Genomic DNA, 20,067 nt, shown 5'->3' with positions numbered 1-20,067 from the left:
ACCTAACCTAATCTGACAGCAACAAAACTGTGTACAATACAGTTCAAAACAATGATCCAAGGAATGTTGGTGATTTTACTGATAGATCTGTGGAGGCAGACATGTATCTTCTATGTAGATCCTGTGCAGAGTAAAGCAGTGTTGAACCCAGCTCTGTACTGCATTCATTAGTATCTATAGTATCTAGTCTCAATGTATTTTCAAACCAGGCTTACTGAAACTGAATCTATGTACAGTAGCATCTTTTTGAGGCTTAGGGACATTTCCTGGGTTAGGTATTCTACTAGGAAATATTTACTCTCCACTGCTATGGATCCCTCCAGCTTTTATTGATAGGCAGCAGTGAGACTGACATTCTGGTAGAATCAGAATGGTGATATAGATAATAATTTCTGTTCTATTAGGTGTGGAAAGAGAGAGGATCCTAGTTATAAAATGTTTTGCTCTTTAAAATGTTTGTATAGTATGCAATCCTTGTCTATGTCCATAAATAAAAGTTATTTAAAAGTCTGTTCTGTGGGACAACAGACATCCATATCTCATTACCTTATTCCAATCTTTATATATAACTTAGCTGGAGTGGGGGAATTAATGGTAATAATACCATTTATTGAACCAAAACTGTTTTAATATTGGAATGATGGGGCAAATGTTTTGGAAAGATGGAATCTGGTAATAGCATGATGCATTTCTACTTCTGTGTTAAATGTAATCATTCGATTTGTAGAATAGGAAGAAGAAATAAGAAATGTGCTCTTTTCCTATAAGAGCCCTGCCAAACCATACTGTTGTCTTTCTGTCAGGATCAAAGAAGAGGTAACTGCTTATATTAAGAAAAAAAATAGTTTTGTTAAACCTGAGGAGGCTGAACTGAGACAGGTGTGAGCTGAACGTGGAGTGAACAGACGGTGTCTTGTTATCCCTGACATTTATTGCCAGGCTTTGTGTTTGCATTTACCCACAATTCATGGTTCCAAGAACAGACTATGAGGTAAATGTCATGTCTGATTTCAAGATTAATGTGACGCTGGTGGCTGGGGCATAGGACAGATCCTACATTGCCAGTTTAGTGTGCACCAACTGATGCTCAAAAAGAATTGGCTGAGAAAATGATCAGTCTTATTATGGCTCTATTGTTAAAATAATTTAAAGAAGTTCAATTGTCATTCAAGTTTAATTAGCTTTATAAATGAGAAGGAAGGAAAGAATAAGGAAAGAAAAAAAGTAAAATGATTTTAATTAAGTTTTAGCTCATGAACCCACTGTCACTGTTTCAGATACAGTCATGTAGTCACTACTATGGGTAGTTACAGACTCCTCTTTTTTCCCTTTTTTAAGCTTAAGCTGCCTGCCTCAGTATGAGAAGCTGGGACCCTGCATGAAAATCTGCACTTCTTTCTTCATCCATCAGATACGATTCAGAAATCCAAGTCCATGTCATCTGGCAGTTTTTGATACCGACAGGTTAGAAAACCACATCAAAAGCTGAACATCTGGGGTGAGTGTCTTGTGGCCTCCTTGACTGTGAGACACCTGTCTTGGTAAAGCATATGTACAATGAGTAGTTTAACAGTTCAGAATTAAAGTGGCTTCTGCAGAAGACAAGGATGACACTTTTTTTTAAGCACAGTCATTGACTGAATGACAAATATGTTTTTAAACAGCAAGGCCCCACCAAAAATCATCATGTCCTAAAATCTTTTGTTTTTGCACTAGCTTTTATACAATATGAAGGGCAGTACATCACAATGACTTGTTACATCAAAAATGACTTGCTCTCCTAAATCTTGTTAATATGTTCCTGGCTCTCCCACATTACTTATTTAAACCAGTAAAAGATGGTTAATAGATGTAGTGGAAGAAAAAGTTCCTATTGACTCTTTGGATTCATTAATGGTACTGTACACTGGGCAGGAGTGTTGAAAAGCAATTATTGGATCTGAGTTCATGCTAATGTCTTTAGTTTGACTGAGGCCTTAACAGTTTTTTCCACTGATAAAGATCATGATCTGGTCAGTCATGGGGACTTTTTTGCATTTCCTTTTATTTATCATTTTTTCTCTTTATGAGCTTTTCCAAGCAAGAGTAGATCCAATAATCTCCTCAAGCAAGACATGACTTTTTCTGAATTTGAAAGACATGTATTTGTTAGTGTTTGTTTATCAGAAGCAACTCCTGTTGCTGGTGTGTCATGAGAAATACAGTCTAAAGTTGTGTTACACTGTATCTGAGAGAGAAGGACATCATGAGAATTGAGTAACTAGGCGTGGAGGTGTGTAAAGTGCAAGGCTAAACAAACCAGTTACTTTGAATTATTTGAATATACGTTTCCTGCCTAATGCCTAAGAAGATGGTTACATCATGATTAATCCTTTGGATATCTAATTATATTCAAAAATACACATTGACAGAGTATAGCAGCACAAATGGTACAGAAAAAAGTGTACTAAACAGGACAAAAATGTTCCACAGGCATATGAATCATCATTCAAAACATACGTTACTGCACATTAATATACCCTACCTGTCAGAGTTCTAGGTTTCATACATCAAAGGGTTTTGATGGTCCTACAATGCTATCACTGGTATTTTTAGGTATAGATTGGATTAACCTGTTCTTTTAAAAGTCAATTTCTTTGTTAATTAATACTTTAGTTATAGGAAACATTCACATGCCTGTGTTTAAATCCTGTACTTGGTCAATCCCTGTGTGGAGTCTGTCAATGCCTGTGTGGAGTCTGCACAATCCCTCTGTTACTTACATGAAAGCTTAATTGACAAGTGCAGAACAGCCTTATCGGAATGAGTGTAGGTGTCTTAATGGCATCCATTTGACAAAGTGTTTTCCTACTATGTCAACAAAACATGATCTGTTAGGAACTCTGTAGGAGAAATGAAACACCTTTCTTCCATGTGACAGACACACCACATTACATAAAACTCATTCTGAGGAGATAATAATAAATAATAATAATACAGTACATTTTATTTATAGAGCACCTTTCCCATGCTCAGGGTGAGCCACAGAGTGTCAGAAAGAACAGCAAGGTATGTGTAACATTGGATACAAATATTTTCTGCATAGACCACTAAACAGATAAAAACAGAATATACAAAGTATTAAATACAATAAAAGAAAAAGTAAACCAGAATAAAATACTAAATTCAATACAAAAAAAGCTTTCACAAATAACAATTTGTGATATAACACACAAATTATCCTGAGCATCTTGATAGAGTGGTAATCTGAAAGAAGTGTCAGAATGTGAGGTTAAGTTAAAAGCCTTCCTGAACAGATGAGTTTTATGTTGTTTTTAAATGAATGAATGGAGTCAGCTGATCTCATTAATTTCAGGAGGTCATTCCAAAGTCTGGGCGCTATACAGCTGAAGGCCCTGTCACCCATAGAGTGCAGGTTAGTGTGGGGCACAACAATATTGTCAAAAACAGAGGACCTTAATAGGCAAGCTGGAGTGTAGCGATGGAGAAAATCACTGATATAGTTTGCTTCAAGGCCATTTCAAACTTTGTAGGTCATTAATAAAATGTTATATTTAATCCTATAAGACACAGGGAGCCAGTGAAGGCGAAGCAGGATGGGTGTTACAGTATGTGCTTGCTGTTGCTGATCCATGTAAGGTCGAGTTTTCAATCAGCTAGAGCTGTGATACAAGATTTGATGGGGCACCTGCCAGTAGGGAGTTACAACGATCGATGTGGGATGTGATAAAAGTGTGGACAAGTTTCTTAGCATTAGAAAAGGAGAGGAATGAGCGAACACGGCATATGTTACGGAGGTGAAAGTAAGAAAGTTTCTTAATGTGGTTTATGTGGGTGGAATAAGAAAGGGAGTAATCAATAATGACACCAAGATTTCTTGCATTAAAAGAAAGTCTAATGAGATCACCATCAAGAGTGACTGAAAAGGAGCTCACTTTCTTAAGTTGAGCTTTAGTATCAATTTTCAGGAGTTCAGTTTTGTTGCAATTTAATTTTAAAGAGTTATGTGCCATCCAGGTGTTAATCTCACTGTGCTGGACCAACCACTACATACATACAGTTCATACATACATTTCCTGTCCTCATCTCTTGTTACTGTGTTTAGAGCCTCCTGTTATTTTTGCTGGATTTCTTACACAGTAGAAAATTGTTTTCCCTACAGTCTTAGTTTTAACATTAGAACAGAAGAAAAATTTGTCACAGGGAGGAAGATTTTGAGAATTCAGTAGGTTCAAGGCAACAACAACATTTTTGGTCAAAAACTCTTTGACTGACAATCTGGTATGTGCAATCTCTTGTGGTGCAAAATGCAGTTTTGTATGCGGCACTGCTCCAGATGTTTTTTTCCTGAAGCTTTCCCACAGATCCCTCAGCAGTTCAGTGTAATGTTGCTGATTAACCATCAGTTTACTGAGAAACTCTTTATTAACAAGTCCATCAATTTGTAAAAACATGATAATTATTGTCTTGATGTTCAATATGACCTGACATGCTTTTTTGGCTTGGAGAAAAAAATTGCAAAAGTCAACACAAAGGATTGTAGAATAAATGTCAGAAATAAGCACTCGATCAGCTCATACACAATGCCACTTGACAGACTGATTAACAAGACTGTAGGCATTCAAAATCTAGCAGTATAGTTGATAACAACATCCTACTCCCATGCTATTGACAGATTCTGGGAATTTTTGGGTCCTTCTAGTAAGGAGTTCCCAAACTTTTTTTTGCCGCAGACCCCTTTACCAAAAACTTTTAAAACCATCGACCCCCTAGTCACATGCAATGGTTTTTCTTGTCCACACTTGCTTTGATAAGTTCGTTAAGACAATGCACAGACATGTTTGTGCTACATGTATTTTCATGCATTCTTACGTGTGACTCTTTTAATGACACATTTTACCTTTTCGTTCACAAGTTTGGTATGTAATGTATTTTTATCAAAAAAGTGTTTTTTTTTAATTATTTTGCTTTATAATTAGGTACCTATTGGAATCATAGATATTTTGAAGTAACAAACAAATAGCAGTAGTAAGGGGGTCTATTTTTGCTGTCGTCGACCCCCAAATTTTTTTATTGAAACTATCGACCCCTAGAAAGTTCAAATCGACCCCAGGGGGTCAATATCGACCACTTTGGGAAGCCTTGTTCTAGTACATCCATACATCTATCAGTATGATTATAACTGGCATTTTAGGAGCAATAAGGGCTCTGGCTCTATAAATGTTTACACAGGAGGCTAACTGAGGTGTGTGAAACAGTATTTTCTTATACTGTGGCTCCTTTTAAAACCCTTTGCTCTCACAAATTTTCCTTCCTATAAGTGGCTTTTTCTAATATGTGTTTGAGAGATCGTTCTTATTTGATGCAGTTCACTAACACATGTAAGTCACTTTTCCTGCCTACATGCAATTTGAAAAAAGGTAAAAACAATTTTACCATAAAAATGAAGTTTTAAGGAATGGTGTGCAGTATTTTAAGAAAGATTTCTTGTGCTTATGTACTTTGCTGTTTATTCAAGAAAATACAACATTCTGTATCACAAGTGAATTGCTTGCAACTTAATTTGATCCACTTTGAAGGTTTTTGCATGTCCGTGTTTTTTTTTTGTTTATTACCTCTTAATATTATTTGCTTATTTATAATATTCATTATCAATTATCCTATTGAAAGGTATAAATACAAATGCAAAACTGTATTTTGAAGGTAAAATAGACTAAAAACTAGCTGAAGTGGCATGTAAGCCAGTGTTCAGTTAAAAACCTCACCAACTCATTCCAATCCCACCTTTTGGACCATATCTTAAAAAAAGTCCTAAATAAAAAGTCAAAGATTGAATCTCTGACTAATCCAGGCAATTTTCTCTCTACATTTTTCCTTTCTCATTCAGTTATTATACTTTAGCAGGAAGCACGAAAAAGATCATACAGTTCAAGGGTGAAGGAAATTAATGCTGCTCTAGCATGCTAATGTAATCTCTAACTAGATCTTCAAGAAGTAGAGGGGGGAAAAGCACAGCTAAAATTGCTTTTTAGATTAACATTTAATTATTAACAGGGGCCTAGTTGAAAGGCCTGTAGGTCGGGTGTGTGGAGGGGGTGCAGTGAGAGAGAGCTGATGAAAGTCACTGCACAGTGCATAAAACAGCATTCATAGAAATTTCTGCACGGAGGGTGCTAGGAGACGAAGGTCATCCACCAGGGTAAAAGCTGCACAGCTCTTGGGTTTATTACAGCCTCTGGCAAGGTGGTAGGGAGAGTCTGAGCCTTCTCTGTTTTGCTTTCATTAACTTTGTTTGTTTATTTGAGAAAATGCTGCAATTCAGTAACCTGACACCTTTCTAGTCCCCATTGAGGGCAAGGGCTCCTCACTTCAGGGACAGTGGATACTCTCATTGGCACTCACAGAGTTTCATCTTCTTTCCATCTTTTACAAATATTTTGGGCATACATTATATATAGTGATCTGAAAACAAATTTATATTCTAAAATTCTGCAAGAACCACAGTAGCAGTTTCAAGAAAATGTACCAAACAATGTGTGGTTTACCATTCCCAAAACACTTTCTACTCTGTTTAAATACCTGCATGTAAGAGTAACTGCACATATATCTAAAATTTAATTTAAGTATAGCAAATTCAGCCACAGTCTCTAGTATATAAAACAGAAGACATCTGTTCACGAGTTTCAAAACATGCATGTTCCTGATTCCTTGTCGCTCAATACTATGTATTGGACTTTGGGATGAACATTCATTGGTTGTCAGCTCACATGCACACAGTGCCCACCCCTATGACTAAAGAGGAAATCAAATCTCTTTGATTTTCTTGGAGCAAGTCACAGATTAGTTGGAGTGAGCTGCTAGGTATGTCACATTAGGTGATCGGCTACACAGGAGCATGCCACAATGTGCTTCTGACTCACTAAGATTATGTAAAAGAAGGCTATGACTAAAAATCATGAGACAAATTACCTAATGTGATATAGCCTAAATTTTGCACAAAATCATCCAGCCAGCCATTGTTTAACACACTATATCCTAAAACGGGGTCACGGGGGTCTGCTGGAGCCAATCCCAGCCAACACAGGGCACAAGGCAGGAACAAATCCTGGGCAGGGTGCCAGCCCACTGCAGGGCACACACACATGCCCACGGGACAATTTAGGATCACCAATGCATCTAACCTGCATGTCTTTGGACTGTGGGAGGAAACCGGAGCACCCAGAGGAAACCCGGGGAGAACATGCAAACTCCACGCAGGGAGGACCCAGGAAACGAACCTAGGTCTAAGAGGACTGTATGACTTATAATGCAGCTGTTAATGTGTTTAAGAACAAACAATAGATTGCCAGAGGAGGCTTTACTTTGACACTTAAAATGTTCTGTAGATCATTTTGTATATATTACACTTAGACAAAACTCCTACTTTCTTTTGGGTTGTTAGGTCATACTGTATATCTTAATTATTGTGTGTGTTTATGTATACAGGGGTTACAAAATGATGCAGGCTGCTACTTCTCAATTCTAGAAAACAACCTTGGAGGGCTATTAGACCATTAGAGAAAGCACAGAAGTATACATGCATTACCAACTTACTTAAAACGAGCCAACAAAGAAATGTCAGTCAACCTAACACTGTGTCTGTGGGCAACATGGAGAAAACTCAAAATAAAAACAAAAGTAGGTGTGTATGTGCATGCATTCATGTTGTAGACAGTATATAAAGTATTTAAAACTGGAATTATTGTATGTGGCAAGTTACATATTGGGTACCTTTGTCATCTCATAAATCTTAACCTCCAATTTGACCTCCAGCCAAAATTTGGTGTTTGTGTAAATTTAGCATGTTCTCACTATGTTTAGGTCATATTTTATTATGAGACACTTGATTTTTCTCTCACAGTTCAAAGACTTTCAAAAAAAGACTGTAAATTCTAAATTGGACCCCATATGACTAAGCATGTATGAGTCTGCTCTTTGATGGCATTGCATACATTCCATGACTAGCTATATTGCCTTGTATCTGCAACTTTATGCTGTACAAAGCAGGTCAGGTTAAGAAGACTGGAGTATAGAAACATGAAGTGAGTATGTGTGTAACATGAGTATGTGTATGTGTGTAGGGAATAGTTCATTTCCCTGTACTAGACACAAGTCTATTCAGCACCTAGGGTCGAACCTATAACCAAATAATTTTCAGCTACAGAGTGGAGACACAAGTTATTGGCCTGCTGAGTCCTGTTTAGCACATGCCAGGCACAACTGTTACTATTATCTGCAAAACAGACAGCTGTCTCCTGTATACAATCTGTCAAATTAATTTATTTTTTGCATCTCTGTACAATTTGTATATATATATATATATATATATATATATATATATATATATATATATATATATATATATATATATATATATAGTTTTACTGTCAAATAATGCAAAGAAATAAAATATTTCAACGATTCTATGATCTGCTTCTCGCAACTGAAAGAGGGCACCGTAGCGGATGTTAGCCGACTTGCTGACCAACCACTAGTGTTACCTGGAAGGTAACCACCCATACAGTCAGATTGTGATTCAGACTACGAATGCCTTGAATATATATATATATATATATATATATATATATATATACAGGCGTATGTCGTACATAGTGCTGCCTCCTCACACTTGGGAATAAGTTTACATTTTCAATTCACTGTATGTGGAAGCTTGAACACCTTTCCATTTCTGTGTGTATTTTGCTCCTGGTATATCACATTCTTTCCCTATCAGGTAAAGTTGATTTGTAACCATAAACTAGGCTGTGTACATGTGTGTTGGCATGTCAGTGACAGTGCCCTGGGATAGACTTCATGTCCTACTCAGAGTTGATTTATATATATTTTGCCCATAATTGGTAATGTAAAAAGTTAAAAAAATTAATGGATTTCTTTTTAATATTACTCAGTAGCTATGCATAATAAAAATTCTACACACTCTGATTTTACAACCTGTTGCATTACAGAATACTGCCACTAGTTGGCCTCCCTCACCAAGTATACATGCTTATTGCTGAATTGCCAAATACATTAAAATAAGAGTATTGGTCTCAACATTCCTATATTTTTTCTCCAAGCTGCACAGAATAAACCTTGGCTAATCCTCCAATAATGAATTCTGGATCCCTGTTCAGCATAATGCAAGAACCCATATACTCCTGTCTTCAGCAAGCTTTCGATTGGCCTCTTTTTTAATGTGCTGATTAAATGAAAGAGATTAGGCATTGAAAACAAAAAGAAGAAAAATCAGGCTTTTATAGGGCTTGGTGCTGCTCTCAGGCTAGAAGGTATTAAAGCTTCTTAGATTGTTTTGTACTGTGGCAATCACATATAGGAGAATTGGTTTTGATAAGGCTAGGCACAGTAGAATTGTAAAGCAAAGCAAAAAACAGAAAAGAATAAAAGACAAAGGTGGTGCTCTGAGACAGTGTGGTTCTGGCATAAAAGACAAAATCAGACCCGCTTCAGGTCCATGTTGAGGTATTTTTTTTGTTTTATGTTAGCATTCCATTACTGTCCCCTTCACCTTCATCGTAATGCTCTGACATACGCAAGCTTTGGCACATGAAACTGGTAAACAAGTGTCTGATGTGCATCAATGATTATAAATATTTTTAAAAAAATGTGCAACATTATGATGATTAACTCTGTACAATGCATGTACTACTTACATTAATCCTGCAACTGTCCAGCTCTGCATATCTGTTATGGTCTTGGAGATGCTAAACATGTTGACTGATCCTAATATAAGATGTCATTCTGTGGACTAGAAGTCCCTGATGAGCTCAATATATAGTATATCACCCTGGTGTCCATTGACAATGTGAATTGTGGTTATTGTATAGAGTTTAAGTTTTATTTTTCCTTTTTAATACATTGATATTCTGCCTTTGCATATTATTGGTATTTCAGCTTCTCTTGAACCTTTTGTATCTTGCATCGTCTTGCTCCTTGTCAGTCAGCAAGCCAGAGAAAGGGAACAATTATCCTGATTGTATTGTATGTGCCATGGTTCCTATCACATCCCTATTTTATGTCACCTTTCGGTCAAATCCTACATTTTCAAAAATGTTTTGAATTTGGGTCTACCTTTTTTTTCTTTATCTGGTCCTTCACAGCCTGTGTTTACTTGCATTTACTTGTTATATGGGAAAATTAGACTTGGAATAAGAGCCCCTTGTGGCCAATTGAGAGAATCTTTTTCCTCCTTGAACAGTTAAGAGATTAGAGCTTTAGGTTTTAAAGATGAGAACTGCAGAGTCCAGGTTGGGTTGTTCATGGGATTATTGCCCAGGTTAGGCAGATTAAGAGATAAGAGTCCAGTCTGAGGAGCTGAGAATATTTGATTGGGTGTGGAATTAAAAAAAATGTTTATCTTAAATTGTGAAGATAAATAATTATCGAGTTTGGATAATTGAAGGGATTGCTGAGTTAAAGGCAATTCAAGTTTAGGTTGATGGGCTTAGAGGCCTACATGAGTTGTAAAGGAAGGTTAATGGATCAGAGACCAGATTGGGAAGTATATCACTAGAAACCAAGCCTTTGTACTAAACTGTCATTTTGCTCTGCACAATTCTCCCTGTTTAGTTTTAGTGGACTACAAGTTAAATGAACCATGTGTAGTTTTAGAGGTGTAATATGGCCTTTAATTTGTTCTTTTTTTCAAATAGTGTGGTTGCACAAGACAGATGGCTAGCTTTGCACTTTTTGACAAGATGTAGATAAAATACAACAGAATGTGAAGGAAGGTACAAGAACAAGAAACCAAAAAAAGGAAATTGAAGCTCATTATGTGAGAGAAGTTCTTTAAAGGAAACTATCCTCCTTCTCCAATTTCTAAGTGACAGCGTTAAAAGATTTAAAAGTATGCCTCTTTATCCTCCTAGCTTTGCTTTGATGTGCTGTCAGCAAAGTGACCCCGTTATCTTTTAACGCTGAACTCTCTGGCTGTGGAGTGAATGCTGCTCACAGATAATAGCCAATCAACCGGAGCCTCCTAAAATTAGACACCTATTCAGGAAAAAAAGGGGGTGTGGCTGAAAAATGATTTGCCTTTGGAAAGATGTCTTATCAGGAATCCTTGGAAATAAGTACTTTAGGGAAGGGACACAGGGGGCGTCATTTCCCCTCTGAGAGTCTTGCCTGGGCACCTCTTTGTGATAAAGCCTTCCTCACCTTTTTTTCTTCGCCCCCACTTATTATCTCAATGATTTTGTGTCGATTGGAGGAGAAGAAGGTTTTTCTCTTTTTCTTATTATACGGCCCAAGGTCCTTGTAGTTAAAAATAGAAAGAAATTGACATCTAATATAGCAAAGGAGAAACAAACTGCCACTTTAAAATTTTGTTTTTAATTAAATTAGCTACAGTATGGACTTTGTTTCTTTTTTCCAACTCCATTTTCCATTGCCATTATTGTTACAGATATTGTTTAGTCTGTGGATTGATGCTTCATAGTACAGCTCTGTTCCACATAGCCTTTTGTGTTAAGAATGTGGACTTTCATTAGAATGTGCATTGCCCATTATTTTCACCTTATCTTCAGTAAGAGCCATCAATATTTTTTGGAGTAAGGCTCAACTAAAGTCACCCAAAGGTTGATCATGGTGGAAGAAACACACTGTAGAGATAATTGGTTTAGGGTTCAAGCTGGGGCATCACAAGAGATGTTTCCTTGTTTCTTCATGTTCCTGACATTCCTTTTCCTCCCATGATAATTTTTATAGCATGATGGAGAATTTATTCTACCATATAGCTATATATGTAATTTTTATATCTAAAATAAATGCTCTTTTTTCAGATTTACATTTGTTGTCTCTATTATTACTTTTTTCACAGTTTGCATTGTCATTTATTTAATACATTAGATTGACTTATAAAAAAGGCATGGTAAGTCATTTTTAATAATGTAATACATTTAAAATCACAGCAGTCAGGTTAATTTAATTAAGTTTTGTTAACATTTACTACTTATTCTAATAATACAGTTAATATTTAGTCACATAGCATAGAGGTGTTGGAGCATTTAATGCTGTTGGCTCACAGGTTAAGGAGATTAGTGAACCTACATCTTGTCGCTGTCTGTGTGGACTTTGCATCCGCATTGGTTCTTATATTGGTAGTCTTGTTTTTCCTCACACATTTCAAAGAAATGCAAGGTTAGGGCTAGCTGGTGACTGTAAATTGGTACTGGATTATAGAAATAATGTGCATGAGTGTGGTCTGCAATAAACTGGTGCCCTGCTTAGAGATGGTTACCGTCTTGTTTACTGTGCAAGTGAAGATATCTGATCTATATTTAAGCAAGCTGGGGAGGTGGATCAGTAGAAAGCAAAGCAGGCCATGAAAAAAATGTAAAACTGTGAATATTTTTAAACAGTACCCAAGTATAAAATATATTGGAGAGATTTATTTTGGAAAGCAAGGGTTCATAGTCTACAACAGAAAGAAAATGACGGTCAACAAATTTTGTTTAAGTGCTGGGACTAAAGTGGTTGTCGATGACAGAATCAGACATTCATATATCTGTTATGTATTATCAAGCTGTGATTGATCATAGTGGTGTCCCACTAATTTGTACACAAGTTGTTTTTTATATTGTATTTACAAATCTGTAAGAAAAGCTTGGCAGATGGGCTGCCAGGCAGACGCAGTATTTACTTGTCAGAAAATTACACAAATGCATACTCCTACACCACTGTAAGCAAACTTTGCTTCACTTGAAAATTATGTCACTTTATTATTACAAACAATTGCTAAAATAATTCAAGGAGGTCAAATTAGATTAGCTTTTGTAAACATGTTTGATGTAAACTGTTCAGGTTCTGCATGAACTCTTCTCTGTTATTTAATTACAGAATCTCCAATCACCTGGGATAAGAAATAAATATTATCAAAAATGTTGTCATCACCAGAAAATTGTATATTGCCTATGTTGGCCTATGTTGTTTAGAAATGTAGTCCCCATCAGAAAATATTTTATGCTAATTTTGCCAGTTAACAAAAAATTTTTAATGTAATCACTGGTTTAACAATGTTAAGCATGTTTGTTCTTTTTTAGTATTTAAAATCAATAGAAAAATGCAAAATGTCAGACTGAAGTTTACAAAATCATAAAGTGGCAGCAACTACAGTACACAAAATCCCATATAACCAATAGACATGGAGATATGTATTATGTACTTTACCTTCTGCGCTGCATTAAGAATTCATCAGCTCTGTTTCATCCATTCAGTGCGGAGATCAGCCTCTGTGGTGGGCTTCTGTGAGGTGATTTATACTTGTCCCTGGCATGGATATAGCTTGGCTGAAGTTTCGAGTCCATCCATCTATATGTCTGCCTGCTGCCCCCTGAAATGTATCAAGTCCTGGTTCTCATTGACAGAAATAGTGATGGAGCCATGTAGAGTCACACACAAAATAAAAAAACTGTAAAAGAATAAACACACTTAAACAAACAATAATATACTGAGACTATTTTGAATCAATATTTGCTAGGAAAACATTACCTTAAAAGTTCTGCTATTAATGTAATAATGACGTAGTGAAATCTAAGGAGACAGGAAAGAAATACAAGTCTGAGGCAGGAAAGAAACAAAACACTAAAAAATTAAACAGACTGCAGAAGAAATATGAAGACTAAATGTGAATGGAGTAAAAATTTGAGAAAGAGAAGACACTGAAATAAAAAATCACAAAGAATTGGGGCATGAGATAATGAATATCTATTTCAAAAGGTGCCAAATACAATTGTGAGGAACTGGGATTGCGGGCTAAAATGTTAAAAAATACCAGGAACCTGAATACTGGAGATGAAATACAATTTGAAATATAAGAACAGACAAGAATACAAATTGGAGGAGAAGGACATATGGAAAAAATGACGTGGGACTGGGATAAAAAGGGAGCTTAATTAAAATTCTGGCAAGACAGTGGGAGTGTAATAAAATATGATGAAGAGAAATGGGCGAGTTGAAATGAAATGTGAGGGGTGAAATAAAAATCTACAAAGAAAAAGAAGTAAATAAAAATTAATATTTGGACGAGTAAGGGAGGCAGAAATACAACAGTGATGAGAAGAGACTGGAATAAAAATGTGAATGTAAGAAAGAATAAAACAAAATCCAAGGGGAAGTTAAATAAAACAAGCCAAGGAGAGGAACTGGCATACAAATATGAAATAAAGGAGGATGTAGAATAGCGCAAGAGTGAGGTGTGTAGTCTTGGAGTAACTAAACAAAATATTTTAAAAGGTTGAGATTGAAATAAAATTATTATAGAAAGGACATAGTTCAATAACAAACTTTATGAATAAGACAAACTGCATAAAATATGAATTGAAAGTAGGAAAAAAGAAAACAAATCAATAACATTTACTTATATATCACCTTTACAAATAAAGTATAATTCAAGGTGCTTTACAAATTGTAGTAAGTGGAAACAAAGAAAAACAATAATCAAATACAGTAAACTAATTATACTCAGGGTCAAATGGTCAGTGGGAATGATAGGGAAACAGAAATAAATGTGAAATTTCTGATGAGGAAGTCAAATAAAGATTACAGAAATATCAAATTCAAAGAATCCAATTCAGCCAAAGAAAAGACTGAAAGAAAAATGTGAAGTGTAAGAAACAAAACAATACAAATCTGAATAATAGTGTTAAAATTAATAAAATAACTGAGGGGCTATACAAAAATATGAAAAAAAAAAACAAGATATAGTGCAATAAAACCATGAGCACTTGTAGGAGCTGCTGTGGGCAGGTGCCCTGCCTGGGGTTTGTTTCCTGCCTTGCGCCCTGTGTTGGCTGGGATTGGCTCCAGCAGAACCCTGTGACCCTGTAGTTAGGATATAGCAGGTTGGATAATGGATGGATGGATGGATGGCACTTGTGAGTAGAAAAGAGTGAAAACAGAGGAATAATACAAGTGTGCCATGGAGAGACTAATAAAAATATTAATAACAGGATGCTGGACAAAATTTTGAAAAACAAGAATAAACAGGAAAAAAACTGGGAGGTAAACAATACGAAAAACATGATGGGGATTGAAATCTGAACAAAAAGGGGGTTACATGAAGAAACTATGAAATGGAATGTAAAAATAAAAAATATCTCTAACAGAATATGATAGATAAGTGAAATAAAATATTACAGGGGAAGCATGAAATTAAAATCTGAGAAGGAAACTGAAATAAAAAATCTGAGGTGGCAAGGAGCTGGAATTGAATTGAAATATGAAAAATATGAATTAATGGGGGCAGCAAGGTGGTGCAGTGGTAGTGCTGCTGCCTCGCAGTAAGGAGACCTGGGTTTGCGTCCCGGGTCCTCCTGGCGTGGAGTTTGCATGTTCTCCCTGTGTCTGCGTGGGTTTCCTCCGGGTGCTCCGGTTTCTTTCCACAGTCCAAAGACATGCAGGTTAGGTGCATTGGCAATCCTAAATTGTCCCTAGTGTGTGCCCTGCAGTGGGCTGGTGCCCTGCCAGGGATTTGTTCCTACCTTGCGTCCTATGTTGGCTGGGATTGGCTCCAGCAGACCCAAATGACCCAGTGTTAGGATATAGCAGGTAGGATAATGGATGGATTAATTAATGGAATAAAAATATGTAAAGGAAAAGTGGTTAAAATGGTAACAGAGATGTGAAGTAATACAAACTAAGGAGGGGGAGTTAAATAAATTGTGGAGGGAATAGGAGTGGAATAAAAATATGAAGAAATAAGTGGGACTTTTGTAAAAGCCCCATGATTAAAGGGGAAATTAATAACATAATGACAAGCGGGTATAATAAAAATTTGATGCAGTGGGTAGTGAGATAAAATATTATGAGGGTGGGGTGCAAAGTAAAATTCAAGGAGAGTGACATTAAAAAGTATGTCTTAAAATATACTAGAATACAAATTGGAAAAAGAGACTGGTAAAGAATATATGAAGAAAAAGGGAGTAAAATAAAAAGGAATGGCACTTGGATAGAGGAAGGTTCATAATAAGACAGGAAAATACTTTACAAAGGAAGGGGTCTGCGAAATTAAAATGTCGAGCCTGAATTGAATTAAGAGGTTTAGAGAATGTTAAGACCAAAATGTAAGTGCTGCTTGGGAGAGAGATAGAGAGAGAGGGAGCAAAATTCAAAGTGATGGAGTGTATTGCGCGATTACACCAAATCCAATAGATACATCTTCCACTAATGGGGAAATGAGGAGTCGTCAGTCGTCCTCCACAGCAGTATTCTTTGCACATCCTGTATGTACACAGAGAGACAGAGGTGGATCCGAGTGTCTCGCCTCTTGATTATCTGTTTGATAAATGTCTGCAGTAAGGTGCGCAGCAGAAAGAAGGCCTGTTTCGCGTATGGTTTGAGATCAGAGCCGAGAAAAAGGGAAATAAAAGGAAAAAAAAGTGAGTGGGAGGAGGCACGGAGAACAGCATTAGAGACGTGTCGCACCTGGATTATACAATAAAGGAATTGAGGAGAAAATAGACTGGAAACAAAAATGAAAAAATTAAAGAGATATAAATCGAATTGTGAGTAAAGAGCAGGGTACAGTAAATGTAAAGAATAAAAGTTGAGTGTCTCAGGGATGTAAAGACAAAAAAGGTGACAAGCACTGCATTGTATATAAAGCAAACAGAAGGTAATAAATGTAAATGCAGTGGACCAAGAGGAACCTAACTGACTGTGCCATATTAAACAACATACCTTCCAGTCCATTCAAGTGGCTTTGCTAATGTCGCTTTCGTGGAGCTTAATGAAACATATTATATACTGAAAGGTTCCCCAGTCTGCCTGCTGTGAATATCAAGAAGTACAGTCTTGTCTCGAAAAGAGAGATTCGAAGGCCTTGTTCACTGGACTCGGGGAAGACTGGCGTTGTTTCTGGCGGGAAGACGGTGCAAATTTCGTCACTGAGCGGGAACCGATGACAAGCCGCCGGCGGCGCTACAGGAGTCGGTGTGTGGTTGACGCTTCCCATTTAATAAGCGTTCAGAAGAAACGTCCATTTTATGAATAATCAATCTAGTTTTAGGTTCAGGTTTTCAATTGCATTAGTTATGTTTTCATTTTCCTTTAAAAGTTGATTTCCTCTGACCCAGAAGGACAGCAAGAGAAAGACCGACCGCGAAGTCTGAGCTAGCGGCAGAGCTGCTCAACAGTGGCAGGTATTTAAAAAAAAAGTGGTTTCAGAACCGCAACAGCGCTCAGAATTTGGAATCACGCTAAAATGTACATGTTTTGGATAGAAATGGATACCTTTATATCAAGATATGATTTTAAAATATATCCAAAATATAACGAATGTTGCTAATGGCTGATTTTAATGTATTTTTCACATATGACTGTAATTTCCCATTTTGAAAGTCATTCCTTTAGTGTCCTAATGGTAAAATTTTAGTTGTGCCCGTACCTTACAACCCAAGGAAAGATCATTCACTCGCTTTATTGAACAGAATAGCAAGTTTAAGCTGTGCTAATACAATTACAAACGTTTCCCTCATAATAATTTAGAATTTAAACATTATTGTTGCCACTTCCATTATACGTTAAAGGTGGGATAACTAGTTTATATAAATATCAAATACAAACCTAATGGCAGAGGAAAACTTTATTTAAATATACACAGATATTACGTCACAATGCGGAACAAAGCCTCGTTCCATACTACCACAAAAAAAAACTCCATCCAGTACCGCAACAATTATTGATTAAGGATGAGCCTAGAGAATTTACCAATAGGACATTGATGTGATTTTGTGTATTTGGTGTGTTCTTAAATCAATTAAATGGTTTCTTGATAAAAATGGTATCAATTTATATACAAAACAAGAAAATGTTGGGGTCATTTCAAACTTTTGTGTGTTAAACTATGTATATATTCATACAGAACTCTATTTTAGCTTGGAGGATTTTCATATTTGCAGCCACACCAAGAAGGATATAGCTGCCTATTCAGAGTCCTCATCTAGGGTGACAAATCAGTGCCTTTCTCAGCAGTTGTGCCTTAAGATCCACATAATAATTATGGTGCTTCCATCCTCAAGCAGAAGCAGTGAGGCCTCAACTCATTTCTTTAGGCCTGCAGGTTATTTGCTATTAGTTTTTGTAATAATATTATAAAAAATATATATGTATTTCTATTTTTCCAAGGTGCCGATATTCACACAAATAAGCTATTCAGAGTTTGTACTACATTACAATATGTATAAATAGTCTGACAATTCCAGGGTTCAGTTCGTGTCCCTGGTCTGGGTTTTATGTGAGCTTTCCTGTGTGGGCTTTCTTCCTAAAAGTGCAGGTTAGGTCGATGGAAATTGTAAATTGGGTGTGTATATGTGTATGCACAGTGTTGGACTGTCAACCTGCCCTGTACAATGTTGTTGAAGTGGGTCTGAGTATATATGTGTTATATATTTAAGAGTTCTGAGATTCTGCTTTAGTTTAGCAATAAACTAATGTAACTGCACCAGAAAATGTTACTTTTTAAGTTAACACTTTGGAAATTCCATTTATTGCAAAGGCAGAGGCCACAATTATTGAGAAATGGGTAGGGTTCCTGCCAGCAGGGATCAGGGGCCTAGGTCTGTAGCTATGTACCTTTGCCCTCACCTGATCTGGCCCAGAACATTTAATAGGATTTATTCATCATTTTCCCTAACAGCTAATATGTTCTGTATTACTGAGTGTTTTTTTATTTTTTATTAGTTTCCTCAGAGCTTGGCTGGTATCTCTTTCTTGAAGTTACCATCCATTTTTTCTCTTGGCTGGACTGTTTAACTAGGGGATGTTTGCGTATCAGTTTCTTCCATAGCTAAACAGATATGTGTTTCTGGGAACTGTCCTCTATTCCCATCACAGCCGAACTGATTTTTGTTACTGGGTGCAATCTTCTTATCTGTTTCCTTGATTGGTATACTGGTGTATGTTACTGGGAGCTGTCATCCACTTCCCTTCTAGAGCTGGTTTGTGTTAGTAGGAAATGTGTTCTTCTCTGTGTCCCTGATCACTACATTTATTAATCTCTGTGAGAGACTACATGTGGAAAGTTTTTCTGCATATGTCCAGTTTGTTCTACGTGTGCCTGCCAAGTCTTATCTGTCAGTACTCTACTCAGAAGTATGTATTTGTATATTACTGCTGGGTGTTCTTCTCATAAAACAAACTAAGGTGTGTTTTTTTTAGCACTTTCCAATAAAAAAAGGATTTTGTTGATGGTAAACACTCATCTAATTGCTTGTGACAGCCAGCATCTTAGAACAGAGTGACTGATATGTTCTCATTGGACAAAATAAAAATGAAGCTCACCTTTTTTGCAAAAGCAAATTAATTTTCTTGTGATTGTACAGTTACAATAAATTTCATGTCATTTCAGCATTATTTATTGTTATAATGTATTTAGTTCTGTGGTGGGTTAGTGCCCTGCCTGGGGTTTGTTTCCTGCTTTGCGCCCTGTGTTGGCTGGGATTGGTTCCAGCAGACCCCCGTGACCCTGTAGTTAGGATATAGCGGGTTGGATAATGGATGTATTTAGTTTTTCATACTTGTGTATTTTCTACTTATATTTATCATTATTGTTAGATATGTTATATTGAAACAGTCATTGTCATCAGTCTTTCTGTTAAAGCTCAGGAGATCAAGCTGCACTCACTTGAAAAAGTAATCAATTAGAACAAAATGGATTAACTTATCTAGATTATTCTCACAGCTACAACTGGTTAATAAGAGCAATTAATCTAGAGATTGCAATAGGCTTTCCATGCTAATTAATATATTTACTTATCAGTTTTGCGCAAAGCCTGGCATGTGTGCTTGCATTTTTTCTCTTGTACTGTTTTGTGGCATTTCAAGATATGGATGGTGCACTCTCTGGAATATTTTTCAGATGTGATGAACTACAGAGGGTGTGGCCTAAAAAAATCTTTGAAAACCCTGTTTCTCCCGGTTGTGTACAAACAAATTGAGGGGGATTTCAAGAATGAAATAACCCAGAAAGTCAGAAGTGGACCTCCTTTTGACTTTTGTCTGGAGGTGGATAGG

The 20,067-nt window shown here is 36.5% G+C and overlaps 1 protein-coding gene across 2 annotated transcripts in view; it reads left to right on the top strand.

Moving 5' to 3' along the window:
• fam222a (family with sequence similarity 222 member A) overlaps window positions 1–20,067 on the top strand; it is a 103,345-nt gene that overhangs the window by 51,180 nt on the left and 32,098 nt on the right. The window contains exon 2 of one of the 2 annotated variants that reach the window (XM_039771798.1): window positions 1,339–1,498. The exons of the other annotated variant lie outside the window; for it this stretch is intronic. The gene's annotated coding sequence lies outside the window, so the exon portion shown is untranslated. The remainder of the gene's footprint in view (window positions 1–1,338; window positions 1,499–20,067) is intronic. 2 annotated transcript variants of the gene reach the window in all.

This window comes from Polypterus senegalus, chromosome 12 (assembly GCF_016835505.1).
Source record: "Polypterus senegalus isolate Bchr_013 chromosome 12, ASM1683550v1, whole genome shotgun sequence".
NCBI lineage: Eukaryota > Metazoa > Chordata > Cladistia > Polypteriformes > Polypteridae > Polypterus > Polypterus senegalus.
Note: the sequence above shows the minus strand (reverse complement) of the source record. Positions and strands in the feature narration are given on the sequence as shown.